The sequence below is a fragment of the Hylobates moloch genome, unplaced genomic scaffold (assembly GCF_009828535.3).
Source record: "Hylobates moloch isolate HMO894 unplaced genomic scaffold, HMol_V3 SCAFFOLD_7, whole genome shotgun sequence".
Taxonomy (NCBI): Eukaryota; Metazoa; Chordata; class Mammalia; order Primates; family Hylobatidae; genus Hylobates; species Hylobates moloch.
Window position 1 is genome coordinate 78554389 of NW_026652282.1, and position 15934 is coordinate 78570322.

The 15934-nt window shown below is 35.3% G+C and overlaps 1 pseudogene; it reads left to right on the forward strand.

Annotated features, from left to right (window-relative positions):
• The first annotated feature begins 1194 nt into the window (after positions 1-1194).
• LOC116811355 (general transcription factor 3C polypeptide 6-like) lies at positions 1195-1805 on the forward strand (annotated as a pseudogene).
• Positions 1806-15934: the final 14129 nt, after the last annotated feature.

A 15934-nucleotide genomic window follows, 5' to 3' on the forward strand; every position in this document is an offset into this window, starting at 1 on the left:
GTTCTGTTTCTTCTTTGCCAATCTGTATGCCTGCTAGATTTTTTTTCTCTTATTTATCTAGATTGGACTTCCAGTACAAGATTTGAGTAGTAGTGGTGAGATAAAACATTCCTGCCTCAGTCTCTCACTCATCTTTTATTAGATTAAGGAAGCTCCCATGTATCCCTAGTTTTTGGAAAAGTAAGTTTTCTTGTTGTTGTTGTTGTTTATTTTGTTTTGTTTTATTTTTCTTTAAAATGAATGTGTATTCACTCATCCAGTATTATAACTATTATTTTTTAATTAAGCTACTTTCAATAGATATATTGAGAAGGGTTTAGGATATTGAAAACTTTCTTTAAAAGTGCTTTTAGAATTTCACAAAAACTTTTGTGGTTCCCTAGTTATTATATATGCCAAAAATTTGCTTTTTAATATTCTATTTAAAAAAATTCAATTAATAAAAAAGAATAAGCTTGTTCTTTCAAGCAATTTTCTTCCAGTAACATACTTAGGTGCTTATTTTATGTCTCCTATAAGAGAAGTTGTGATAGCAGTTGAAAGCACGTTATGCCAAATATATATTTTTGAGGGCTACTATTTTATACATGTTATAAAGCTATTCTCTTTGAGCACAAATAAACGAAGTGTGTAGCATAAGTATTCAGATTCGATCTATTTTACTAGTCAAGAATCGTAACAGCTACCTCACACAAATGTGACTAGATTACTTGTTTTCCTTCAACAATGAAGAATTTACGTAGCTTGCATCAGAATAATGAAATAGAAACCCAAGAGCTAGTTCCCACAGATACTAGGGTTCATAGAATAAGAGTTAGCTTTACCTCCACAGTCTCCACAGGAATAACACAGAACAAAACTCACTACCATTCATTGGCTAACTGAATATTATTTTTAAAGTTTAATTTAATTAAACCTGTAACACATATATATGACCCTCACGCACTAAAAAATGTGTGTACAACTTTTGACTCTGTAAAAACTTAACTACTAATAGCATATTATTGACCAGCAGCCTTAGAAATAATATAAACAGTTAATATATATTTTGTATGTTATATGAATTATATACTGTTATTCTTAAAGTAAGCTAGAGAGAGGAAAATGTTATTAAGAAAATCATAAGGGGCTTAAGATGGTAGCTCCGGGTTGGGGTGGCTAGTGACTGGGGAGGCACTGAGGAGGTGTGGGACTATGGTGGCAGCCAAGAAGTGGAGTCCAGAGAATGGAGAAGAGGAGGAATTGAAGGCAGAGATGTTGATTCCAGTAGAATTGTCAGGATTTTCTCAAAATGTGAAAATAAATGCAAGATTTGGAGAATTTACAACGAGAGGCCCATTCTGCAAGTGGACAGCTATCTCTTTGCTGGGGAGTACAAAGACACTCTTGGGACCTATGCTATATTTGAAGAAAATGTTGAAAATGTAGATGCAGAAGGCAATAATAAAACAGTGCTAAAATATAAATGCCATACAATGAAGAAGCTCAGCATGATAACTCTTCTGACAGAAAAGAAGGAAGGAGAAGAAAACATGGGTGGGATGGAATGGCTGATAATCAGGAAAATGATTTCTCCTATAGACCCAAAATGATTTGTAGCCTTCTACATAAAAATGAAGATGAAGAAGTAGGTAGCTTCAACTCCAGATAAACTTTTGGAGGTGGAAGAGCAAGAGATTCAAATGGAAGTTAGTTCAAACCTGAGTTATGAACAGGAGAAACCACTGCACTTGGAAATAGAGGTTTCTGGTTATGTTACTGATATCTCTTCTAAAACAGAAGGTTCTGTTTTTATGGAAACTTAAAATGCTGCCTTACAAACCACTCCTAGATAAAATGGTTCCCATAATAACTAGTCATGATATTTTTGAAGTTTTTATATTAATTGGCTTTGTAGCTTTCAATTACTATTTTGTCATTTTTGTTGGCTAAACACACATTTCCAGTTATAGCACAACTTAATATACCAGAATCATTCAGGATCAGACATGAATTGAACTTTAAAAAATATAGTTTAAATGACTTTAGGGACCCTTCTTTGATAACTCCTTTAAATTTGAGGTTTTACTAAGGTAAATGTATATATTTTCTATTGTAAATGTTACAAATTACCACAAAGTCAGTATCATAAAACAGCACAAATATATTGTCTTAAAGTTTTATAGGTCAGAAATCTGACATGAGTCTCATCTGAGCTAAAATAAAAATATTGTCAGGACTGCTTTCCTTTTTGGAGGCTCTGGTGGTGGGGGTAGAAGGATGAATCCATTTTCTTGCTTATCAGTTGTTGGAAGAATTCAATTATTTGCAGTTGAAGGATCAAGGTCCCACTTCCTTGCTGTCTGTCAGCTGAGGGCCATTTCTAGTTTACAGAGGCTGTCCACATTTCTTGGATCATGGCCCCCTTGTTTTCAGAGCCAGCAATAGTAGGTCAAGTCTCTCTCGCATTTTGAATCTTTCCTGTTGCTTCATCCATCATCCATCTCTCTGACCTACCCGAGTCTTCCACTTCCACTTTTAAAGGTCCATTTGATTACATTGGTCCTACTCAGATAATCTCCCTATTTTAAGATCTGTAACCTTAATTCCATCTACAAAGTCCCTTTGGCATTTAACTTAACACACGCAGGCATAAAACCAGGGATTAGGGCGTGGAAATATTTGAGGTGCCATTTTTCAGTCTACCACAATAAGTATCTTATCTAGGAACAAAAAAATAATTTTGAAGTGCTGAAGGATAAAGGTACAATTCCCAATATGTCAGTTGTGATTTCACTCCTTTCCCACTTAATGAAGATTATTGAAACTAAACTGTAATAGTTATTTTATTATGGCAGCAATCTAAATCTGTGCTAATTTGTATTTTTAAGTAAATTATTCACAAACTGTGATGTTTTGTACTAGATTAGGTTTATGAAATTTCCAATATGCAATTGTTTCTGACTATGAAAACCAGCAATTTCATACAGTTTAACCTAGAACTACTAAGTTAAAATGCATCTCATATCAATTACATCTCATAATTGATGGCGATATAACTGTTCTTGCAGGTTAGAGAAGTAATGTTCTAGGATGATAATTTCTTATTTGAAAAGTTTTACTATTTAATTGGAAAATAACTTACCTTGATGAAAAGCATTTTCAAATCATAAGCACATGTATCTTCCCAAATTTTATGACCTTTTTAGTCTCAGCTTTTTAATAAAAAGCTCATTTTTCCCACCATGTGTATGTGTAGGAGAGATTTCTAATTGCTGGACCCAATATCTGTTCTTCCTTTATCTCTTTGTAACAGAATCTATGAATTTATTCAGGTCAACAATATATACCCAACTTTTCTTGCAAGTGCCTGTGACCATATGACTAAGTTCTGGCCACTGGCATGGACTTAGAAGTGTTGAGTTATGCTTTTGGGAAGTTTTCTACACATTCTCTTTGTTCCTCATGGGACATGAATATGGTGGCTAGAGCTCTAGCAGGATTCTTGGGCTTTAAAGAAACCTTAGAAACAGAAGCCATGAGTGGCAGAGCAACAAGATAGAAAATTCGGTCCTGATACTGTGAGACAGCCCTGGACTGCTATTAGCAAAGGGTTAACAAACCCTTTCACTTTATCCCTGGTTAAAATGACTTTGAGTTTACCTTTCAGCACTATTTCTCTAGACTCCTGCTAGGCAAAATAATAATGAAATGTCAGCTGTGATACCAGGCAATATTGTTTAGATTGAAAATGACTCTTTATTGGTAAACTGTATCTGGACCAGGAAGATTGTGACAAGTACTATAAATGCCTATTGGAAAACATGGACTTTGGAATTCCGTAAATTCCTTAAATATGAAGTTGCTTATTGCAAAGATCCCTAGAAGCTAAACTCATTGACTGTTTCAAGAGATAGCTGTTCTTATACAGCATGAAGCTTCTAAACCAGGTGGTTTCTGCACCAACCCAAATGATCTGGTTTACTTATACCTGAGCTGATGCTTGGAAAGGTGGAGCAAAGCCTCCTGCTGAAACAACCTCAGGCTACCATGCTGTTGTGCTGTTTCTTGTCGGTATTCTGCAAAATTAAGTGAGCCTGGTGAAAAGTCGGGTTCCATAGGCTTATTAGGTCTTGTGAGCATGAACATCATTCCAAACCTGTAACTACTGCTGCTGTTCAAACAGAGAAGGCATTGCCACTGCCTATCTCTGGCCTTCTTTTACATGAGAAATAAAGTTCTCTCCTGTTTAAATCACTTTGTAAGAGCACCACTTAATCTTAATTCATATGTATTTTAGAAAATGTCAAAAATGTCAAAAAAAAAATGTATAAAGTAGAAGATTCTTGAGATTTGTAATCTTGCCAAAGAAACTGATGTAGATTATAATGTAGTCCTTCTACCTTAAATTGAAGAGAAAAATAAACTCTTAAATTCAGAAAAAAAGAGAAAATCATAAGAAAGATAAATATATTTACTATTCATTAAGTGGAAGTGGATCGTCATAAAGGTCTTCATCCTCAGCGTCTTCACCTTGAGTAGGCTGAGGAGGAGGCGGAAGAGAAAGGGTTGGTCTTGCTGGTCTCAGGGTGGTAGAGGTGGAAGAAAATTCATGTATAAATGGACCTGCCCAGTTCAAGCCTATGTTACTCAATTTTTCTCTTCCACCCACTGCTGTGATTCTTAAAAAGTAGACAAAATAAATGATATAAATCTTTTTTGTAGGCAATTAATGAGCAAAACATCAGATCTTTTGGTTCTAAAATGTTAGTTCTCTCAATAATTTGTTTTAAATATAAGTAGAAGGTTAGATTCTACACAAAGTAAAATTGGATATAATTAATTTTAGAGGTTAATTCAACCTTAACTAATTTAAGTTTGAATGATTGGAAAGTCTTTAGTTTTTTGAGATTCTTTTTTGAAAAGTGCCCTTATTTGAAATTATTTCTAAAGTTTTGTTTTAATTCCTCTGATCCTCTATTATAATATCTTTATATCTTTTGTCTTGTATCCTCAGATTTTCTCAGCCAACCATTCCAAAATGATATGTTTGAAAGCCATTATTAGTTTTCCTGCTTGATCACACAATTATTGCCATTATTAATTTCAGCAATATAAAATTTAGCAGAAGAAATTGAGAACTAATCAAGAGGAAATGTTTCAGATTCTGGCACATTGAAAACCTTGAGTATATATTCATTTGGACATTACAGATTTAAGGTGTGCAACTTTCATTAATATTTGGTAATGCCTTTTCTTATATTCCAGGTATTGAAGTTGACACCCATAACACAGAGTGATCAAGCTGAGCATCAAAAAGCATAAGACAATTTAATTTACACACCAAGAGTTTTACTGTGTTCACCAGGTAAGTAATCAGGTTTGGTGTGTGACAAAGAGTTGGCAGTTGAAACTTTTTTTATGTATTAACATGCAAAAATGTTATCTACTGTCCGAACTATTCCACAACATACCAAATATAATGGTAACCAGGCAGAACAACTAGTTTTACCTATCTATATTCAATGCAACTTTGGTCAGAAATGTAATGGAAGCCAGGGGAATTATTTTAGTGATGCTTGCTCAATGCCTTGAATGTCAATAACACCCTTTCTGTGAGAAGTGTAAGGCTCCATTTGTCTTTAAAGAATTCAAATATGTGCAGCATGGGGTGAGTCTTAAAGGACTTAGAAAATTTGGAATGTTAAAGAGGTGTTTATTGGAACATAGGAAAGCTAAATTCCAAGCCATGGCCTCCTTTTTCATTTCCTTGTCCCTACTAGCACTACTGAGAAGCACAGCTGGCCCTACATAGGAAGAAAAAAAAAATGTGACTTAGATGCTATGGACATTTTTTAAAAGTGTCTCCATCTTTATCTGCATTGGGTATCACCCATATATCTTCTATATCCATGCTTCACCCTGCTGTATGTTCTAGGGACTGACTTATATGAATCATATAAAAGTACCTCCATGTCCTCTGGCTTTGGATTGGTTTTGATTAATGGGGAGTGCTGGTAGGAAATCAGTAGGAGTGGGGATAATGAGGATAGCATATATATTCTCTTGGCCTTCTCCCTGCAGACTTCCTGGGCTGGCTATGTCCTTTGACTAAATAAAGGTCATAGTTTCTATTAGGATACTGTCCCCACACAGATCCTATTCTTCCTCCTATTTCTATTAACCATTTCTTCCCCTTGCCCATTCAGTTCTAAGGAAGTAACCTACTCTGTCACTCTCAACCCCATGTTACTAACCCCAGATTCTTTTATTATTCATTGTGGTTTTGCTACTATATGCCTGCTACTTTGTAAATAGCCCATTTACTAAACTCCCTTCAAATAATTTAATTTGAGTTAATCAGCTGCTTTCTGCTAGCACTCTGATATATTGTCCTGTATTAATGTCTGATACTCTGTCAGGAGAGATTTATTCTTTTGGCTTTCATTTTATCACAAGAGTCATACTGTTAGAAACTTCAAATCCATTATCAACCGTTTACATATCCATATAAAACCTATTTTTTTCTGATTTAACAACTCGCCATGTCTGGCGTCATTCAAGGAAGAGCTATAAAATAATTTATCAACAGATATTGACATAGAATATATGTTATTCACTTTTATATTTTGTTATTGGAGACCGTATAGTGTAGTGGTTGAAAGTCAGATCATCTGGATTTTAATCCTGGCTCTATCACTTATTACTCATGTAACTTTAGATAATTATCTTACCATCCTGAATTTTAGTTGCATTATCTGGGAAATAAGAGTAATAACAGTACTTATCTACTGGGGTTCCTATAATGAGTAAATAATTTATTTAACATAGTGCCTGGTAATTTCAATACATGATAACTATTATTAACACTTAGCATATTTATAGCATATTAATTTGTCTCTGAATCCATTCTTATATCCACCCATTCAATACATCTTCAGTTCTTATCATGAATTGGGCACTATACTTTGCCTTTATGCCTGAGATAAAATGTTGAAGTAAACCACAAAAGATTCGTATCTACTGGTAACATAAGATCTAGATATAGAGGCAAAAATACATGGACAAAATAAATGGAATCACAAATTACAGTCACAAATAAATGTAAAACTGGGATAAACACTATGCAGGAAAAGGGCCTAGTATCATACTATCAAATCATAGGGACATTCTATCTCTGAAGGAAAAGTGGAAGCCAACATTCAATAGTTACTAGAGAGGTACTGACAATCCATATTTTGTATGGGGATAGATAATGATCTTTATGGATTTCTTCCAAATCTTTGGTTTAATCATGGCTTCATCACTAACTATGTGTTCTGTTGCAAGACATTTACCTTTCTTGAGCTTTGAGTCTATCAACTGCAGAATAAGAGGTTGAATTAGTTGATCTACAAAAATAAAGTGCCAGCACTCTCTAAAATGGCTTGATTTTACAAAAGTTAATAAGCAAGCCAGAGACAAAAGCCAATTGTAATAGATTTATATTCTAATTATACAACTCTACTTCCTTTTATTCTCTAAATGTATTCTACCTCCTCTTTATATTCTAATCATACAATCCTACTTCCTCTTATTCTCTAAAAGTTAATTGCTATTAAATACTTCAAATTAAGAACAAAGTATAATAGAAACTGGAGTATGATAACCAGATGTATTAAAACCAATTACTTTATTAATATAAATAAAATAGGTGGCAATTGTAAATCAAACTTTGGGAGACTAAAGTTGTCTGCCTTGTGTGTTGCTTTTTTTTAAGCAGCAATCATTCTACTCAACTAATTATTCCAAATTTCCATTTCACTTTTCTTATTTCAAATACTGTCGTAACTATTATTATTGGTGTTACTATATCTATAGTTTTATTATTCCCAAAAATGAGTTGAGGAAACTAACAAATGTATCTTGGTTCAATATAATTTCTAAAATGAAAGAAAATACATGTAGTAAGTATGGAGGAAAGGGTAGCACAAGTTTCAAACAGTTCCTTAAGTGAATACAATTACTGTGAGTAAATATTAAGCTTCAATGAATTTCTTGACAAACACAACAGAAAAATGTGAGCAGTTAGATAATATTCATTGTCTGATCAAAGGAAACATGGCTGCATTCTAGGAACAAATTTCTCTCCTGGACTCAATTCTAAAAGGAATGAACTGCATAGCTTCTTAGACTGGGGACACTGAAAAACACCATAGTATTTTTCTGTATTTCTAGCAGATAAATATGCCCAAACATTAGAAAACAGTGGAGCTATGGTGGGTGATGAAAAGCAAGAAAATAGACGTTATTGGGTACCCACTAGGTGTGCCGTACTATGTGTTTTATATTTATCATTATATTTTATCTTCACCAATTTCCTATGAGATAGATATTATTTCCACTTTAAATATGGGAATCCTGAGGCTTGCAGATATTAAGTGTCCATAGCCGGCATTACAGGTATTTACAATCTTTGGTGTGTTAAGCGTCAGATTTGAAAGTGTTTATTCATACTGATTTCTAGAGATTACTGTTTGTGGTGCTAGTTTCGTGCTTCTTGCAGGTCTTAGACTTTATCAATTGGACTTGTGTTGCCTCAAAGCCACACTTGTGACACAGGAATATGGGAGAGGTTCTGGTCCTAGGTTCCAGCTTCTCTAGTTGTACCGTGCATCTGTAGGAGCCAAGGGAAAACTTCCCATGTGTCCTCTGAAACTTTACTGAAAAATCAACTGACAAAAGGTAGTTTAATAGGAATAATTGCATACAAACTTATTAGCATGCACAGGGTCAAATCACAAAGTGATTACCAAATATCCCCATGAAGTATAGAGGTGTATATACCCTACTTCTTGGGGGAAAGGGAAATAGGAAAGTGTGGGTGATTTTAGGTGGTAGTAAATGATTTCGGGGAAAATGTAATGGGCTTGAAGTACATACAGTGGCCTGGGACAAAGTCTGTTGAACCTGCAGAACACACAGCGGTTTGTCACAAAAGTCTCTCTGAGTGTGTTGACAGACTTTAGTCTTTCTTCCTGTGATATGAGTTCAGTTAATAAAAACTCAGAGAAGAACCAGAGATTATTTTTTCTTTTGTGGCAGGTCCAGACATTAGGCAGATAAAGGAACTTCAGAGAACAAGGTCATCCTGTGCTTTGAGAGAGACAGAGTACTGGGGGACGGAGGGAAGGTCAGAAAGATCCTGAGGCTTTTTCTTCAGTTCAGCATGTCAAAGTGCCATATTTTGAGGTAACAGTTACCAAGCCTCAACACATCCAACCCATGTGAGTTGCTATGATCTCCTGAGGGTGTTGCCACCATTTTGTACATAGGTTCCATGGATACCTACTGAACCCCCATTCTGATTCTAGTCGCTGGGAATTTTTCTTCTTCTCCTGTATTTGACCTTATGTGTCACTTTTCTCTTTCAGCTGTCCCTCCGGGACAAGGAGATTATTTATTTTTTGTGTTTAGGCTTTTACAAAGGATTCTGCTTCCTACATTGCAAAAAATCTGGTCTCCTGATTGAAATGGAGTGGAGGAAAGCCCAAAATGTATATTTATCTCGAGACATATCCTACAATACTAGTAAATTGCTGGTGAAAAGCCAGAAAGAAAACTTAGTTATATATAAAAAAATGTATGTATATTATACCAGTATTGCACAGAGCTTCAATGCATGGCCTCACAAGTTAAACAGAAATGGCTTTGAATTCTGGTTGTTCCACTTAATAAGTTTCTGACCTTGGGTAAGCTATCTACCCTTTCTGCACTTCTTCTTATCTTTTTTCCAAAATGGAGATATACATTGTTTGCATAACTAGATAATTTCTAGGATTAGAGATCAAAGACATAATGTGCTGAGGGCAAGGTCCAGTACATAGTGTTTGAGCATTAGAATATTCCAAAGTAACTTTCCCAATTAAAGTGCATGAGAGGTAAACCATACACAAAAATTAGCTCAAAATGAATCAAAGAGCTAAACATAAGCACTAAAATCATAAAGCTGTTAGAAGAAAACATATGAAAAAAGCTTTATGACATCAGGGTTGACAATGATTTATTATATATGGCACCAAAAACATAGGCAACCAAAGAAAAAAATAGATAAATTGGGTTGAGCACCATGGCTCGCGCCTGTAATCCTAGCACTTTAGGAGGCTGAGGTGCAACAATCACTTGAGCCAAGGAGTTTGAGACCAGCCTAGGCAACATGATAACTCATCTCTACAAACAATTTAAAAATTAGCTGCCGGACGTGGTGGCTCATGCCTATAATCCTAGCACTTTGGGAGGCCGAGGTGGGCAGATCACGAGGTCAAGAGATTGAGACCATCCTGGCTAACACGGTGAAACTCCATCTCTATGAAAAATACAAAAAAAAAATTAGCTGGGCGTGGTGGCGGGCGCCTGTAGTCCCAGCTACTCAGGAGGCTGAGGCAGGAGAATGGTGGGAACCCAGGAGGCGGAGCTTGCAGTGAGCCAAGATGGCACCACTGCACTCCAGCCTGGGTGACAGAGCGAGACTCCGTCTGAAAAAAAAAAAAAAAAAAAAAAATTAGCTGGGTGTGGTGGCATGCACCTGTGGTCTCAGCTTCTCAGGAGGCTGACACGGGAGGATCCCTTGAGTCCAGGAGGTGGAGGTTGCAATGAGCTGTGATAATGCCACTGCACTCCAACCAGGGTGACAGAGCAAGACTGTCTCAAAAAAAAAAAAAAATAAATGAGTTGGACTTTATCAAAATTAAAAACTTTGGCACATCAAAGGATACTATCAAGAGAGTAAAAATATGACCCACAGAATGAAAAAAATTGTAAATCAAATACCTGATAAAGGATTAATATTCAGAATATATAAGAAACTCCTGAAACTCAGCAGCAAAATAATGAATAGCCTAATTTTAAAATAGGCAAAATATTTGAATAAACATTTCTCCAATGAAGATATACATATGTCCAATAAACACATGAAAGATGCTTACCATCACTAGTCACTAGCAAAATGCAAGTCAAAACCACACTGAAATATTAACTAATACTCATTACGGTGGCCACTATTTAAAAAAAGAAAATAACAAAATAACAAGTGTTGGTGAGAATGTAAAGAAACTGGAACTTTATGCATTGCTGGTGGAAATGTAAAATAATACAGTCACTGTGGAAAATTATGGTGGTTCATCAATTAAACACAGAATAAGCATATAATGCAACAATTTCACTTCTAGATATATAGCCAAAATACTTAAAAGTGGGAAACCAAAGAGGTGTTTGTACAGTCATATTCATAGCATCATTATTGACAATAGCCAAAAGGTGGAAACAACCCAAGTGTCCTTCAACTAATAAATGAATAAACAAAATGCAGGATATACACATAATGGAATATTATTTAGCCCTAAAAGAGGATGAAGTTCTGATGCATGCTACAACATGAATTAATATTGATGATATTGAGTTAAATGAAATAAACCAGTCACAAAAATACAGATATTTTATTATTCCACTTATATCTGGTACCTAGAAGCATCAAATTCATAGAGACATAAAGTGGAATGGTTGTTTCCAGAGGCTAAGGAGAGAAGGAAATGGGGAGTTATTGTTTAATGGTACAGAGATTCAGTTTTGGGAAGATGAAAACATTTTGAAGATGGATGGTGATGATGATTGCACAACAGTGTGAATGAATTTAATGCCACATAGCTGTACACTTACAAATGGTTGAAATTGTTAATGTTATATTATGCTCATTTAGTCACAGTAAAGAAAAATAGAGTGCTTAGTAACTCTCAAGAACCATAGTCAGAAATATTGTCTCCACTAAGAGAACAGCAAGTTCAATTTAAATGACAACTCAAGATGCATTAACAGTAACTGCAAAATGACCTGCAAAAATAACTCTAATACATGCTACAAATTCAAGTATGTGTTCATATGAGTTAAGGTTAGATTCATGATCAGTTAGGAAATTCCCATCTTACTTTCGTTGTCACTTCTCAATTTCAGCCTTTTATTGTGACAGAGAATACATTTATTTCCTGGAATATTTTGGCCTTTAAGTGTTCTTTCTGCTTATGTCATAGATCATTTGGTAAACCTGGGAATTATCGAATCTATACCTTATTTTTAACACATGTACATTTAAGATTAGCCTTAGGCAAGATTGTTAAGTAGGAAAGGTTTTCCTCTAATCTACTTTTTAAAATTTTTTCCCTGTTGGCAGAGACCTAACTTACAACTGTTGAGCCAGGATATGGGATTTTCTTGATTACACTTCTCCTATCAATACAGATTTACTTCCTGTCACATTTTAAAAAACAAAACACATGCAAGGATTCAAAGTAATTTAATTTTTGGTAATTGTTTTTAATATTTTCCATACTTGATATGGTTTGCATTTTGACATGAACTTACACTGTTTCATCCCAAACAGATTATATGACAATTTCAAGAAAACTATGAGGGGTAAATGGAAGATAAACTTTTTGCTGTGCACTTCAAATTACCTGAAGGCTGCTCTCTACTACGTATCAATGTGAATCTGACATTATATAAAATACTGTTTGGTTTTTTTCTCAGAAACACTATGGGGATGTGAATGTGGAGCAAGATGGCAGAGTAGAAAGCTCCACTGATTGTCTCTGCCAGAAGGACACCAAATTAGCAACTATCTACATAGATAAAACACCTTCATAATAACACCTTCCTAACATATAAAAGATCTTCATAATAGCCAAAAATAAAGAACTAGCATGGCCACAGCGGGGTAGATCACCAAGTGGGTTCTTGGGGTCCCTGAATCTAGGACTTGACTCTTGGACGGCATTTCTGGACCTCCCCTGGGCCAGAGGGGAGCCCACTTCCCTGAAGGGTGAGTCTCAGGCAAGGCAACATTCATTAAAAGCTGATATAAGAGACCTTAGGCCTTAAGGGAACAATGGTGGTAGTCTGGCAGTATACCTCATGGCTGGGGTGGAGGTGGGTACTGGGTAAGGTTCCTCTGCCTTTGGAAAGGGGAGAGAAGAGTGGGAAGAACTATGTCTTGTGGTTTGAATGTCAGCTCAACCACAATACAATAGAACACCCGGTAGACTTCTACGGATTTTGACTCTAGACCCTGACTCTGGATGGCACATCTGAACCCACACAGGGCCTGGAGAACTCGTTATTCTGAAGGGAAGGACACAGGCCTGGCAGGTTTTACCACTGCTGATTGTAGAGCCCCAGGGACTTGAGCAAACATAGGTAGTAGCCAGGGAGTAATTACAGCAAACCTTGGAGAAGACCCAGCACTGTGCTGGCTTAATCTCTGACTTAGCATAATCATAGTGCTGGTGGCCGCAGGGGTGCTTATGTCACTCCACACCCAGCGTTAAGTGGCTCAGAACAGTGAGACTGTAGTTTTGGGAGAAATTAAGCAAAGAGAACAAGAGTCTTTGTCTGGCAATCTAGAGAATATTCCTGGATCTTGTCCAAGACCATCAAGGCAGTACTTCTAGAAGTTTGCAAGAACCACCGGGTTACTCAATTGGGATACATCCTAAAGCAGATACAGCGTGGAACACAACACCCAGTCCTTTCAAATACCTGGAAAGCCTTCCCAAGAAGGGCAGGTGAAAACAAGCCTAGACAGTAAATACTACAATAAACATCTAGCTCTTCAATGCCTAGACACAGAAAAAACATTTACTAGCATCAATACCATATAGCAAAACATTACCTTACTAAATGAACTGAATAAGGCACCAGGGACCAATCCTGGAGACAGATATGTAACCTTTCAGACAGGGAATTCAAAATAGCCATGTTGAGGAAACAAACAAACAAACAAAAAAATTAGGAGAATACAGAGAAGGAATTCAGAATTCTAACAGATAATTTTTTTAAAAAAAAGAGATTGAAATAATTAAAAGGAATCAATAAAATTTCTGGGGCCGAAAAATGCAATTGACGTACTGATAAATGCACCAGAGTCCTTTAATAGCAGAATGGATCAAGCAGAAGAAAGAATTAGTGAGCTTGAAGACACGCTATTTGAAAACACATAGAGGAGACAAAAGAAAAAAATAATTTTAAAACAATGCAGCACACCTTCAGGATCTGGAAAATAGCTTCTAGAAAATAGCTTCAAAAGGGCAAATCTAAGAGTTATTGGCCTTAAAATTTAGGAACAGAAAGAGATGGGGAAGAAAGTTTATTCACAGGGATAATAACAAAGAACTTCCCAAACCTAAAGAAAGACATCAACATCCAAGTACAAGAAGGTTATAGAACACCAAGCAGATATAACCAAAAGAAGACTACCTCAATGCATTGAATACTCAAATTCCCAACAGTCAAGATTAAAGAAAGGATCCTAAAAGTAAAAAGATAAAAGAAACAAATAACATACAATGAAACTCCAGTAAGTCTGAAAGCAGACTTTACAGCAGAAACTTACAGGCCAGGAGAGAACACATGACATAAACCACTGAAGGAAAAAAACTTTTACTCTAGAATAGTATATCTGGCAAAAATATCTTTCAAACATAAAGGAGAAAAGAAGACTTTCCCAGCAAACAAAAGCTGAGGGATTTCGTCAATACCAGACCTGTCTTACAAGAAATGCTAAAGGATGTACCTCAATCAGAAAGAAAAAGACATTAGCAAGCATAAATAATCACCTGCAGTTACAAAACTCACTGGTTATAGTAAGTACACAGAAAAACACAGTATAGTATAACACTGTAACTGTGGTGTGTAAAATACTCTTACCATAATTAGAAAGACTAAATAGTTAATGAAAAAATAATAACTACATCTACTTTTCAAGAGATAGTAAAATCAGATATAAATAGAAACAACAAAAAGTTTAAAAGCAGGGCTATGAAGTTTAGGTGTAGAGTCTTCATTAGTTTTCATTTTGTTTGTTTCTCTAGAGTTTTACGTTGCTATCAGACTAAAATAATGGGTTATAAAATAATATTTGCTAGCCTCATTGCATCCTCAAACCAAAAACTTACAATAGATACACACACACACACACACACCTACACAAAAGTAAGAAACTAAATCATATCATCAGAGAAAATCATCTTTACTAGAAGAAGGCAGGAAAAACAGAAACAAGAAAGAGAAGACCAAGAAACAACCAGAAAACAAATAACGAAATGGCAGGAGTAAGACCTTACTTATCAATAATAATATTTAATGTAAATGAATTAAATTATCCAATCAAAAGACAGACTGGCTGAATGGATGAAAAACAAGACCAATTTGTTTGGTGCCAGTAAGAAACACACTTCACCTATAAAGATACATACAGGCTAAAAATAAAGATATAGAAAAAATATTCCATGCCAATGGAAACCTAAAAAGAGCAGGGGTCACTATACTTGTATCAGGCAAAATAAATTTCAAGACAAAAACTATAAGAAGAGACAAAGAAGGTCACTATATAATGATAAAGGGGTCAATTCATCAAAAGGATATAACAATTTTAAATATGTATGCACCCAATATGGGAGCATCAAGATATATGACACAAATATTATTAGAGCTAAAGAGAGTGCTAAGTCCCAATACAGTAATATCTGGACACTTCAACACCCCACTTTCAGCTTTGGACAGATTTTCCAGACAGCAAATCAGCAAAGAAACGTGTGACCTAATCTGCACTGTAGATCAAATAGATCCAATGGATATTTACAGAACATTTTATCCAAGAGAGGCACATTCTTTTCCTCAGCACATGGATACTTCTCAAAGACAGATCATATGTTAGGTCACAAGACAAGTATTAAAAGATTCATAAAAATGAAATAACTACGTATCTTCTCTGCCCACAACAAAATAACATTACAAATTAATAACCTAAGGAATTTTGGAAACTATACAATTACATGGAAATTAAACAATATGCTCCTGAATGACCAGTAGGTCAATGAAGAAATTAAGAAGGAAATTGAAAAAATTTTTTTTTTTTTTTTTTTTTTTT